General features: G+C 43.5%; 1 protein-coding gene and 1 long non-coding RNA gene across 3 annotated transcripts in view; one reads left to right on the top strand and one right to left on the bottom strand.

The window, feature by feature from the left end:
• LOC139268522 (uncharacterized) overlaps positions 1-10005 on the bottom strand; it is a 295271-nt gene extending 285266 nt beyond the window's left edge. Inside the window, exon 1 of the long non-coding RNA XR_011594048.1 lies at positions 9938-10005. This is a non-coding gene — a long non-coding RNA (uncharacterized lncRNA). The remainder of the gene's footprint in view (positions 1-9937) is intronic.
• The window catches only part of slc6a9 (solute carrier family 6 member 9), a 295904-nt gene that overhangs the window by 89972 nt on the left and 193587 nt on the right, over positions 1-12345 (top strand). The gene's annotated exons all lie outside the window — the stretch shown is intronic.

Raw genomic sequence — 12345 nt, 5'->3', positions numbered from 1 at the left:
GACTCCTGCAGAGTGCTAGTTTCCAGCCTGCAGCTCGCAGCCCCTAGCCCTGGCTGGGCTCTCTGTGCTCCCGAATGGATAGGTGAGGTAGGAACTTTTTATTTTTTATTTATTGATTGATTTTATTTATCATTTATTATTGATGATGCTTTATTTTTAAAAGTGAAGTGTTTAATGCTTTGGAAAATCCCCTAACTTCCCTCTAAATTCCCTTCCACGCCCCCCCACACCCCCGTCCCCTCTCTCCATCTCTGGCTTACCTGCGCCTAATTCTAAAGTGTACGCAAGGTTTTTCTGAGCGTACAAAAGTCCACACTTACTCCGTTCTCAGTTAATTTGGAGTAACTTTTCGGTGCCTAAACTTGCAAAATAGGCATAAGTGGCTGGTAACGGCCCCTTTTGGAAAAAAAACTGAACGAACACGAAACTAAACTAACTCACTAGAACTGGAGCAAACTAAATGCCGAGAATTACGATTTCTAAGATACTCCAAACTAAACTAGCTACTCCAAAAAAAATAGGAGCAACTCCATTCGAAACTTGGGCCCAAAGTAGTTGGTAATCATAGAACATAGAAAATAGGTGCAGGAGTAGGCCATTCAGCCCTTCGAGCCTGCACGACCATTCAATAAGATCATGGCTGATCATTCCCTCAGTACCTCTTTCCTGCTTTCTCTCCATACCCCTTGACCCCTTTAGCCATAAGGGCCATATCTAACTCCCTCTTGAATATATCCAATGAACTAGCAGCAACAACTCTCTGCGGTAGGGAATTCCACAGGTTAACAACTCTCTGAGTGAAGAAATTTCTCCTCATCTCAGTCCTAAATGGCTTATCCCTTATCCTTAGACTGTGTCCCCTGGTTCTGGACTTCCCCAACATCGGGAACATTCTTCCTGCATCTAACCTGTCCAGTCCCATCAGAATTTTATATGTTTCTATCAGATCCCCTCTCATCCTTCTACACGCCAGTGAATAAAGGTCCAGTTGATCCAGTCTCTCCTTATATGTCAGTCCTGCCATCCTGGGAATCAGTCTGGTGAACCTTTGCTGCACTCCCTCAAGTCCAGTCCAGCAAGAACGCCCTTCCTCAGATTAGGAAACCAAAACTGAACACAATATTCCAGGTGAGGCCTCACCAAGGCCCTGTACAACTGCAGTAAGAGCTCCCTGCTCCTATACTCAAATCCCCTAGCTATGAAGGCCAATATACTATTTGCCTTCTTCACCGCCTGCTGTACCTGCATGCCAACTTTCAATGACTGATGTACCATGACACCCAGATCTCGTTGCACCTCTTCTTTTCCTAATCTGCCGCCATTCAGATAATATTCTGCCTTTGTGTTTTTGCCACCAAAGTGGATAACCTCACACTTATCCACATTATACTGCATCTGCCATGCATTTGCCCACTCACCTAACCTGTCCAAGTCACCCTGCAGCCTCTTAGCATCCTCCTCGCAGCTCACACCACCACCCAGTTTAGTGTCATCTGCAAACTTGGAGATATTACACTCAATTCTTTCATCTAAATCATTAATGTATATTGTAAATAGCTGGGGACTCAGCACTGAGCCCTGCGGCACCCCACTGGTCACTGCCTGCCATTCTGAAAAGGACCCATTTATCCCGACTCTCTGCTTCCTGTCTGCCAACCAGTTCTCTATCCATGTCAGTACATTACCCCCAAGACCATGGTGCTTTAATTTTGCACACCAATCTCGTGTGGGACCTTGTCATAAACCTTTTGAAAGTCCAAATACACCACATCCACTATACAATATACATTATACATTAATGATTTAGATGAAGGAATTGAGTGTAATATCCCCAAGTTTGCAGATGACACTAAGCTGGGTGGCAGTGTGAACTGTGAGGAGGATGCTAAGAGATTGCAGAGTGACTTGGACAGGTTAGGTGAGTGGGCAAATGCATGGCAGATGCAGTATAATGTCCAATCTACTAGTTACATCCTCAAAAAATTCTAGAAGTTTTGTCAAGCATGATTTCCCTTTCATAAATCCATGCTGACTTGGACCGATCCTGTCACTGCTTTCCAAATGCGCTGCTATTTCATCTTTAATAATTGATTCCAACATTTTCCCCACTACTGATGTCAGGCTAACCAGTCTATAATTGATAGGAGGTTTAGAGGGGATTTGAGGGGAAATTTCTTCACCCAGAGGGTGGTGGGGCTATGTAACTCACTGCCTGAAAGGTGGTAGAGGCAGAAACCCTCACCACTTTTAAAAAGTACTTGGATATGCACTTGAAGTGCCGTAACCTACAAGGCTACGGACCAAGAGCTGGAAAGTGGATTAGGCTGGATAGCTCTTTATCGGCCTGCGCGGACATGATGGACCAATGGCCTCCTTCCGTACTGTGAGTTGCTATGATTCACCTGTGTCGACAATCTGTTCCACATATTTCTCAAGTCTGCTCTTAAACTTGATTTTTCACAACTTTTCCTAAAATACTGGCTCTCCGATTCCCTCTGACTACTTGTGTCAGCCGAGGCTCAGTTTGTAACATGCTCGACTCTGAGTCAGAGGTTGTGGGTTCAAGTCCCGCTCCAGAGACGTGAGCACAAAAATCTAGGCTAACACTCCAGTGCAGTGCAGAGGGAGTGCTGCACTGTTGGAGGTGCCATCTTTCAGAAGAGATGTTCAACCGAGGCCCTGTCTGCTCTCGCAGGTGGACATAAAAGATCCCATGGCCCTATTTCAAAGAGAAGGGGAGTTATTTCAGGTGTCCTGGAAATTATTTATCCCTCAATCAACATCACTAAAACAAATTATTTGTTCATTACCACAATGCTGTTTGTGGGGGCTTGCTGTGATGAAATTGACTGCCGCATTTCCTACATTACAACAGTGCCTACTCTTTAAAAAGTACTTCATTGACTGTAAAACGCTTTGGGTGGTCGTGAAAGGCGCTGTACAAATGCATGTCTTTCTTTTTCTCTGTCTTTCTTTCTGTCTTTCTGTCTCTCTTTCTTTAGTGCTGTGCCTCTCTCTCTCTCTCTCTCTCCATGGAGGGAAACTGCTTCGGTTTGAATAGTGCTGACATGAGAATGGCTTGAATATTCTGGACATTTGCTTAATGACCTTCAAGGATCATGGCGTATCCACCCAGGATTGTTTATCAGGAGATTAAGTAGGTGGCAAAGAGTCGATAGTAATCACAAAAAGTTTGTGGAAGGGTGGACCTGATGGACAAAATGGCCTCCCTTTTCTCATTCATGCTGTCCTACATTTTTTTTGTGTAATTTCTATACTGAGGGATGCTTATTTAAGCTCAGCTTTTCTGCTCTCCTTTTCTGCCTCTTGACTCCTCTGTAGGTTTTATTTCATGCTTACTCTCCCATCCACCCCCTTCATAGAAGCTCCTCTATTTATTCCCTTGCTGCCCTATGTTGTCCTTCAGCCATTACCTTTATGTGCGCAATCAAAATGAATGCCTACCTGCCAGACCAGGATTTTAACTCCTATCCTGAAGATCCCACTGACTGCTCCCCTGCCAGTATTGTTTCCATCAGTGGCTATGGAAACTGGGTGGGATATCCTGCCAGCTATCTCTTTCTTTGTCAATATTTTGATTGATAGCTGCAAGGCGACCCAGGTGTTGCCATCTTACCCTGTAAGTGCTGTCCATGGCTTTACTGTGCCATTGCTGCAGCTGGCAGTTGCAAAATCCTTGCAGCCACCAGCTTACTCCAGGATTCAGGGGATTTGAATCCCTTTACATGTAAACAGAGTTATTATCATAGGCAGTCCCTCGAACGAAGATGACTTGCTTCCACAAGAGTTCACAGATGTTTCAATGAAGGACCCGATGTTCCAGTCCTGAACTCCAGTTGAGGGGGTGGAAGATGCCTGTGTGTGGATTTTTTTAACGTGTGGTCACCGTTGTACATCAGCCACCACACGGGCTTGACAGAGCTCGGCCTTTATCCAGTGGCAAGGGTTGAACCAGGACGACTGGAGACCTGCTCTGCTGCACGGACCTAGTGCGCACACATATCGCAGTGTGGGCTGGCCTGTGCTGCCCCTGGGCCCTCGCCTCTTCTGGGCCCCGTACCCTCATTCGCTGCACCTCCTCCACAACGTTCCAGGGCCCGGCGCTCCATCTCTATTTATAGCCCCAACCTGCGGTGGTGTTCTTACACAGGTCAAGGCGGCCCGATACAAGTTCCCTACTGTCACCATAGCTTTCAGTTCTGGCACCTTATTTCTGATCTTCGAGCATTCATGTATATACATCTTATAGATTTATCACCTTTCATGTCCCCCACTGTTTGCCTATTCCTGGTCTCCAGTTCATGTATATCGATCTGGGTATTATTGTCTCTTTTGGTTTCATCAAGGTGAGCCATGTGAGTGCTGAGGAACAGAATAGCTTCACAGTGGCAGAAGGTGATTAGTCGTGTTCCACAAGGATCAGTGCTAGAACCACTGTTGTTCACAATTTATGTTAACAATTTAGACTTTGGAATCAGAAACACAATTTCTAAATTTGCGGATGACACCAAATTGGGGGGAATAGTCAATACTGAGGAGGACTGCGACAAATTACAGGAGGCCATTAATAAACTTGTAGAATGGGCATATAATTGGCAAATGAAGTTCAATAAATGTGGGGTATTACATTTCAGTAGGAAAAATAGAGAGGTCACTTTTTGCTTGGAGGGTGCGAGTCTAGGTGGGGTAGAGGAACAAAGGGATCTCGGACTACAAATACACAAATCACTAAGGAGCAGCTAAGACACTCCAGTAATTGCCTCTTTCTGACAGTCAGGACTATAGGACAACTCAACAGAAGACACATCCCAGTTAAGCATAGATAGTGGGGGTAATTTTGACTTTGTGCGATTGTGTAAAGCATGTGACAGCGAACCGGCAGCCCGTTTTACATCTCTCCTGATTTTTACTTCCATTCAAGTCAATGAAACTAATAATCAGGAGAGATGTAAAACCTGCTGCCGATTCGCTATCACCCATTTTACACTATCGCAGTATTGCACAAAATCAAAATAAGCCCCCGCTGTGTGCACGTTACCTAAGCACACACTGTATGTCCTTAAAAAATTTTATGCAGTGTTGTGAACAATGTGTTTTAATTATATTTTAAATATTTGTCTTGAAAAAGTCAGAGTGACCTGCAATTCTGAAACAGCTCAATTTATCTCATGGTCTAAATGTCAAATGTGTACAAGTAGATGAGACATTGCAGGCTACAATCAATCTCTGTTCGGCACATAAGCATCAACAGGAATGTTTTAATAGGATTAAGCCTTTTTACACCAAACAAGTTGCACCAAACAAAAGGCAGAAACAAAACAAAAAGAAAACTGCATTATCTAAAATGCCACTCAGTCTCCAAGAAAATACCAAATTGCCATCGCCACATAACAACAACAACTTGTATTTATATAGCGCCTTTAACGTAGTAAAATGTCCCAAGGCGCTTCACAGAAGTGTTATAAAACAAAATTTGACACCGAGCCACATAATAGATATTAGGGTTGATGACCAAAAGCTTGGTCAAAATGGTAGATTTTAAGGAGCGTCTTAAAGGAGGAAAGAGAGGTAGAGAGGCTTAGGGAGGGAACTTCAGAGTTTAGGGCCTAGATAGTTGATTACCAAGCAATTCTATCAACAAAAGCATTTAAAAAAGGATTAATTTTAATTTATCACTTACTTCCCTGAATTATAAATCTATGTCTTCCTTTGGAGAGGTACCATTTTGGGTCTTCACTATCACTTATGATGTAAGTTATGTGGTTGCCTACATGTGATGCAATTCATTGTACAAAATTGGTCCTTTGGAACTGGCCTAGAGGCTGATGTGGTACCATCTAAATTGGCAACAATTAGTATTGGTTAGTTACTGCTTTGTCCTCCACTGCTATTGGGTTTATCTGGCTCATATCCATCCAAGGCTTTGACTTCCATCTTAGTGAATGGCACTTAGAGCTGCACACCTAAATTGTCTCATCAGATTCATTCTAGTCCTGGAAGGAGACCATAACATGGTAGCTCCCCATAGGAGGGAAAGTGCCTAAATTGACAACTTGCATGTAAATTATACAAATTAAGGACCATTTATGTGAAAAATACTCTCTCAGAAATTGCCTGCTGTTACTTATGTTTTCTTTTCTCATGTTTCCCTGCTGTAGGCTCTACTTTTATAACCTTGATCATTTGAAATGTACAGATTTTTTTTTTTGATTCTTTGCACAAGTATTTTACTCTGAGAAGGAATGAGATCTGTGGATTTTGAAAACTGAAGGCTTCTCTTGACTCCTCTTGTCAGAAGGGCCTGAATTAAATGGTATCATGGGATCCAGACCTCTTACACAGCATCTTTTGTGAAAGCTTGGTATCCATTGCTGACAGGAGGGGAAAATTTGTTTTCACTAGATTTGGCAAAACAGCAAATCTCACAATGGAGCAATTACAGAGATAATTTTCACCTTCAGTGCCTGGGTGGTGATCAATAAAATAAAAATTGAGCAGGTTCTCTGCTAGATTACCACTTAGGTGGCGAAAATGACAATGTCCCTCAATAATGGTGGCTTTCAGGGAGAAAGAAAATGGAGTATGTGCATATTACTGGACTGGCACAATACGGATCTTTTTTGAAGAAAGACTGAAAGGAAGGAAGGAAGGAAGGAAGGAAGGAGTGCAGGCCTGATATGCTTCACACCTTTTGAAGCGTCGTGGGTGTTGTAATATAGGGAAACACAGTAACCAATTTGTACACAGTAAGGTCCCACAAACAAGAGTGAGACAAATGACCAGATTATCTGTTTTTCATGCTCTTGAAGACGGCATTTCCAACAGGGCAGCACTCCCTCGGTACTGCACTGATGTGCCAGTCTCAAGCACTCAAGTCTCTGGAGTGGGGTTTGAACCCACGACCATCTGACTCAGAGGGGCCGAAATTGCCCCGTCCGTTAAGACCTGTTACCGCCGGAAATCGGCAGTCACGCTGCGGAGTGCAGTGGCTGCCGATTTCTTGTGTAATGGCCGCCATTTTGTAAATTCCACTTCTGTGGCATACTGGCGTTGGCCCGCTCAGTGCGTGATCAGAGCGGGTACCCCCCCCCCCACCCCCCCGATGGTGAAATTCCGCTTAAAAAATCTTGCTCCCGCCGCATGGTGCCAAAAGCTGCTTTTTCTGCCGGTGCAGTGAGGTTGTAGTCTTTCTGCAATGGTGGTGCAGCTCTGATTAAAGCAGAGGACCCAGTGCCGCTGTCGCCATGTTTTTTTTTGTTGGCCGACTGCCATGTCAGACCGACGATTATGGCCCTCTTGGGTGCCAGGCCGCTGGCCCAGCCAAAACCCTCTCTCATGGCCCAGTGGACCGAACTTAAAGAATCGTGCAGGCTCTCCCGTTTAAGTGAAGGGGAGAGCCGTGGTGATGCGGCGCCGTGATGACGTCATCCGCACTACTCTGATGACTGACAGCGGCAGACACTCTGCCCGCCCACCCCCCCCCCCCCACCCAACTTCCACCCCTCTAGACTGCGAACTTCCGTTTACCACCGCACATCCGTCCCCATTATGACCGGCTTCCGGTCTGCCGGGAAAAAAATAGCCAAAGAGCGAAATTTTGCTCAAGAGGCCACCACATCCACCGTGCCGGTAAAATCAACAAACAGGGTAGGTGCACCCCGTTTCCAGCAGTGGGTAATTTCGGCCCCAGAGAGTACTACTATTGAGCCAAGACTGATAACCATTTCAACCAAGTTACATGTAAGTAACATGCTTTGCCTTGTTGATGGAGTTTTTAAGTCCCTACCTGAAAGCAGCAATTAAATCACTTGAAGGCAAGTGCAGCCAGAATTAGAAAATGGATGGATAAATGGCATATTATTTTCAGTTCTGAGAAAACCAAGTTAATGCCCCTTGACAAGGATGTTAGCCACCTATGTCTACTCACTGTATGTTAGATATTTTCTTTATTTACAAAATTCATCTCCTTAGCTTGATAATCATATTCAAATGACATTGAGGTAAATAAGTGGAAAAGGTGGCTAGAAAAGCTGAGTCACTTTTGGGAACTTCAGGATCCTACAAAGTCGGGAGTCTCAATGTTGTGAGGCTCCACTGGCAATACATTTCACAGCAAAACAAATCGCAGGCAAAGGAATGGGCAGCGCCAGTCTCAGATGTGCAAATGGTAGAATTGCAGAGCACACGCTCAGCTGCACTGTGGCCACTCCACATCTGTGTTGGTATGAGTCCAGTCCAACGCAGCATGCATATCATTTTGGTGGTACTGTTGATTCTCAGCATACCTTTCAATTTTCATATGCCACAATGAAAGTTATGTATGAGCCCAACTAAAAATGTGATTTACAACTATTCTGCAATAAAAGAGTATGTGGCAGAGGGGAAAATATAGTCTGCACACTTTGCACGCTACTTTTCTCAGGGTGCTGTGGCTCACAAATTAGGCTGTGCAATCTATATCCTAGTCGTAAAATAACAAATGCGAAGGTGGGCACATTTACTTTGGCACTTCTGATACCACAAAACTTCTTCCTCATTGATTCCTCAGGTCCATCCACACTCACTGACCTCCATACAAACAGTTTTGACCTCTGCTCTAATAGAAAGGAAGCCTTATGCTCCAAAGAGGGCCATTCCTTTTTGGCTGCACCTTATACACCTCCAAAGCATTCTCAGTAAATCGGGGGGGGGGGGGGGGGGGCGGGGGGCAGAAATCCTGATTTATTTTTCTATGCAGTCAGGCTACTTTTGCCTGGAATAGAACTTTCGTCCCAACAACATCACCCTGCCTTTTAATAACAATCAACACCTCTGGCCAAAATACCTGTTTGTTTTTCATTCATAGGGAGCTAGCTTTACAAAATGTGGCATGGCTAGTCCTCCTCTCAAGTGGCACAGGCTCACCAAACCATGGATAGACATAGCCCCAGTTTAATTGCTGTCGCAAAGTTGGGGTTTGTACCTGTATTTTACAAGTCACAGAGAAAATCTATCTCTTGCTCTTGGATTCATTGCAGTCCAAAGCCATATGGAGGAGTGACTTTAATAAGGATATCCTACTCTTTGCCAGCATCCATGCTTTACAGTATCAGGAAAGATTAGGCCAGACTGTACAACATTATCATTGATTTATAGTCACAAAGATTACTAGTGTTTAAGTGTTCAGTGTTTATGCTATGAACACAAGAGATTTGTAGTTACACCTCAAGATGCCATCAATGTAGAAAGTCTACAGGAAATGGCAAGCTGCAAATCACTTCCATCTATGGAACTCCCTTCCAGTCATCATCTGGAATTTTGCCTCTTAAAAGTAAAAAGTTTAACTGCAGTACTAACAATTACTTGTTAAACAGTGGTTGTTGGAACATATATTAGACCATGGGAGATATATGACTTGCCTATTGGTACCCAAGTACAATTTCTCAACATCTTTGCGAGCTCCAACTTTTGTGCCCGTTATTGCCAACTGAACCTTGTAATTATAACACCTAATATACCAAAAACTAATAAAATTAGGAATCCCAATGGGAATCAAAATATGGGCAAAAAACAGCTAACTTTGATCACCCGCCAGGGTTTTCTGCTGCAAATTTCAAAATGGTCACCAAGATTCTTTGTGAAGCAGGGTAAGTCATCGATGACTGCTGACACCAACAGCTCTAATGCTGAATTCAATTCCCATTTAAGTAGACAAAGCAAGCGATGAGAGATTAGAAGACAAAGCAAGCAAGGAGAAATTAGAAGACTAAAGAACTAGCAGCAAGGGCAAAAACAGTTCAGCAGAAAGAGAAACAAAATGAAAAAGGAACAGAAAGAGAAAGCAATTAAAAGTAGAAAAATGCAAGTGCTAAATGATTTTTACAACATTTACTTTTTCCTGAAGATAAGGCATTTTGTTTATCTTAAATCAAAATACCTTAATAGCTTGTTTCCATATATTTCTCGGTGTTTCTTTCTCCTTGTGTATACAGGAGGAACTCAAGAGAACCAAAGAACATGGAAATCTTTTTGATGTGTCTTTCAAAAAAATGTGCATGATCCAGGAAAACTATTTTTAGGAGAAGTTGTCATACTAGGGAATGGAATTTACAGTGTATAATCTGATACTTGGGCAGATTGCCTTCTCTCACACATTGATACATTAGGGCACCTCAGAACTCTGTTGACACACATGGTAAAATGCTGGACACTGCAACACCGGGTTGGGGGGGGGGCGGCGGGATGGGGGCTGCAGGGAAAAGATATACATAGCTCATCTGTGGTCGAGTTAAAATTATATTCTCCTCTGTTAGACGGGAAATGGAAGTGTAGCAATGGGTTTTGTGTGAGTAGGTTTACTTCTCCATTGATGTGACGAATGCTGTATGACAGAAAGAAAGAACTTTCATTTATATAGCGCCTTTCACAACCGCAGGATGTCCCTGAACACTTCGCAGTTTAATGAATTATTTTTGAAGTGTAGTCAATGTTGTAAGGTATGGTGACAGGTCGAATTGGATTGCAAGCCCATTTCTTGTTTGTTGTGTTCATATATTTTCTAGTCACAGTACGGACACAATAACTTGCCGATTGCCTCAAATCCAGTACTGTATAGTTCACATATTGCGTGTCACCCATGCTCCATTAATGTATCCACACGTGGTGCTATGTATGCTGTTTCTAATCTATATAAATGGTCTGGGATAGAAAAATGGGAGAGGGAGAGAACCAACGGATATAATGGCTTTAGTTTCAGATTTTCGTCAGTAAATTGATTATTGCCACAATTACAATTTTTGATAGTGGAAATCCAGTAGGATTTAATTCTTATTTTGTGAGGCGAAGGAAGAGAATGAAAGGGAGGAGGGATGTGAGACAGGTTTTATTGCACCCAATATGCTTTACCCATGCAGCCATGTCTATAGAAGCAGACACACCTGCCAAGGATTGTCTGAGGAAAATTGCCTTCACAGGCACTATTCACCAGGAAGTCAGTGACAGAGTTATAACTTTTGCTCAAAGGTTACAGGCAGCCTCTAGCACAGGGGCAGTACTGTACTGCCAGCAGCAGTCAAGGGCACTGCACCCTGAATCTGTATGCATCAGGTTCATTATAAGCTCCCATGGGGGACATTGGTCAATCTGCAGTGCAGATATGAATCAAGCAGCTCATTGATGCTGGGAAAACAACTTCATTACTTACCCCTGGAAACCCGGCAGCAGAATGAGATTGTCCAGCTTTTTGCTATTGCAGGATTTAGCAAAGTTCAGCACACCTTTTGCCATGGCCATCATGAATAGAAAACAATTTAACTTCGTCAACATCCAGGTAAACAGTAATTAGCAATGCAGGATTGTGCAGTTTGTTGTCCATTTCTCAGGCAGTGTCATGCTACTTTAATCTTAAACCAATCCTCTGTGTCTGTGTTTGGGCTCATTGAAGGAGAAAGTAAACAGCTAGGATAGCTTCTGGACAACCAAGCCACAAACAACAGCAGAGTGAAGGTACAAGGCCTGTACAGCCACAAGGATCAATGTTGAACACGCTATAGGCAGTGCTCAGATGCCTGAGTAGACCAGGAGGCATCTTGCAATACTGTCCCATCTGGGTCTCTGACATCATCTTAGTCTGCTACATGCTGTCCAACATTGCAATCCAGATGGCAGTAAAAAAGGAGCAGGTGATGGAGGAAGAGGCCACCTGCAGCCAAGCTCCTAACAATCAGCTAGAATATACCCCCGCTGAAGCACCGTTGCAGGCAGTAAAAGTCATCTTGCAGGCTGTCCAGTGTCTAGTGCATTAAACGGTCCTTTCCATGTACATGCACAATGCAGTGGCCAGCACAATGCAGTGGCCAAAAATGTATTCAGCAACATCGGCCTCTCCACTAACTATTATGGATACCAATCCTTTCATCTGCGAATATGCTATTCTACACCTTCAGAAGAAACCTCTTTGGGCACAGTTCAAATAAACTGCAATCAAATTTAATTTGCCACAGGTATTGAGTTATCATGGCTCATACTTTTGCCTTTAAGAGCTGTAACTATTTCCTACCACCAACGATACATCATGGGCAAGACCAATCTGTACTGGAGCATACTTTATATAGTTAATTAGTCTGAGCTTGCAAAATCCAGTGATGGCAACTCATGCAACTTGAGTGAATGGGATGCTCACTATGTCCTGGTGCTGCCCCTACAGTACCATCAACAGAGAATCAACCCTTGGATTGGTTATGCAATTGGTTGGCCAGATGGCCAATGAAATGTAACGCTGATTAATGCAAAGTTGGTCAAATGTGAATCAGAAATATACAATTGGAGGGGATTGTAACACACCCT

The sequence above is a fragment of the Pristiophorus japonicus genome, chromosome 8, assembly GCF_044704955.1.
Source record: "Pristiophorus japonicus isolate sPriJap1 chromosome 8, sPriJap1.hap1, whole genome shotgun sequence".
In the NCBI taxonomy this organism is placed as follows: Eukaryota; Metazoa; Chordata; class Chondrichthyes; family Pristiophoridae; genus Pristiophorus; species Pristiophorus japonicus.
The sequence above is the reverse complement of the archived record's forward strand: the minus strand, read 5'-3'. Positions and strand labels throughout refer to the sequence as shown.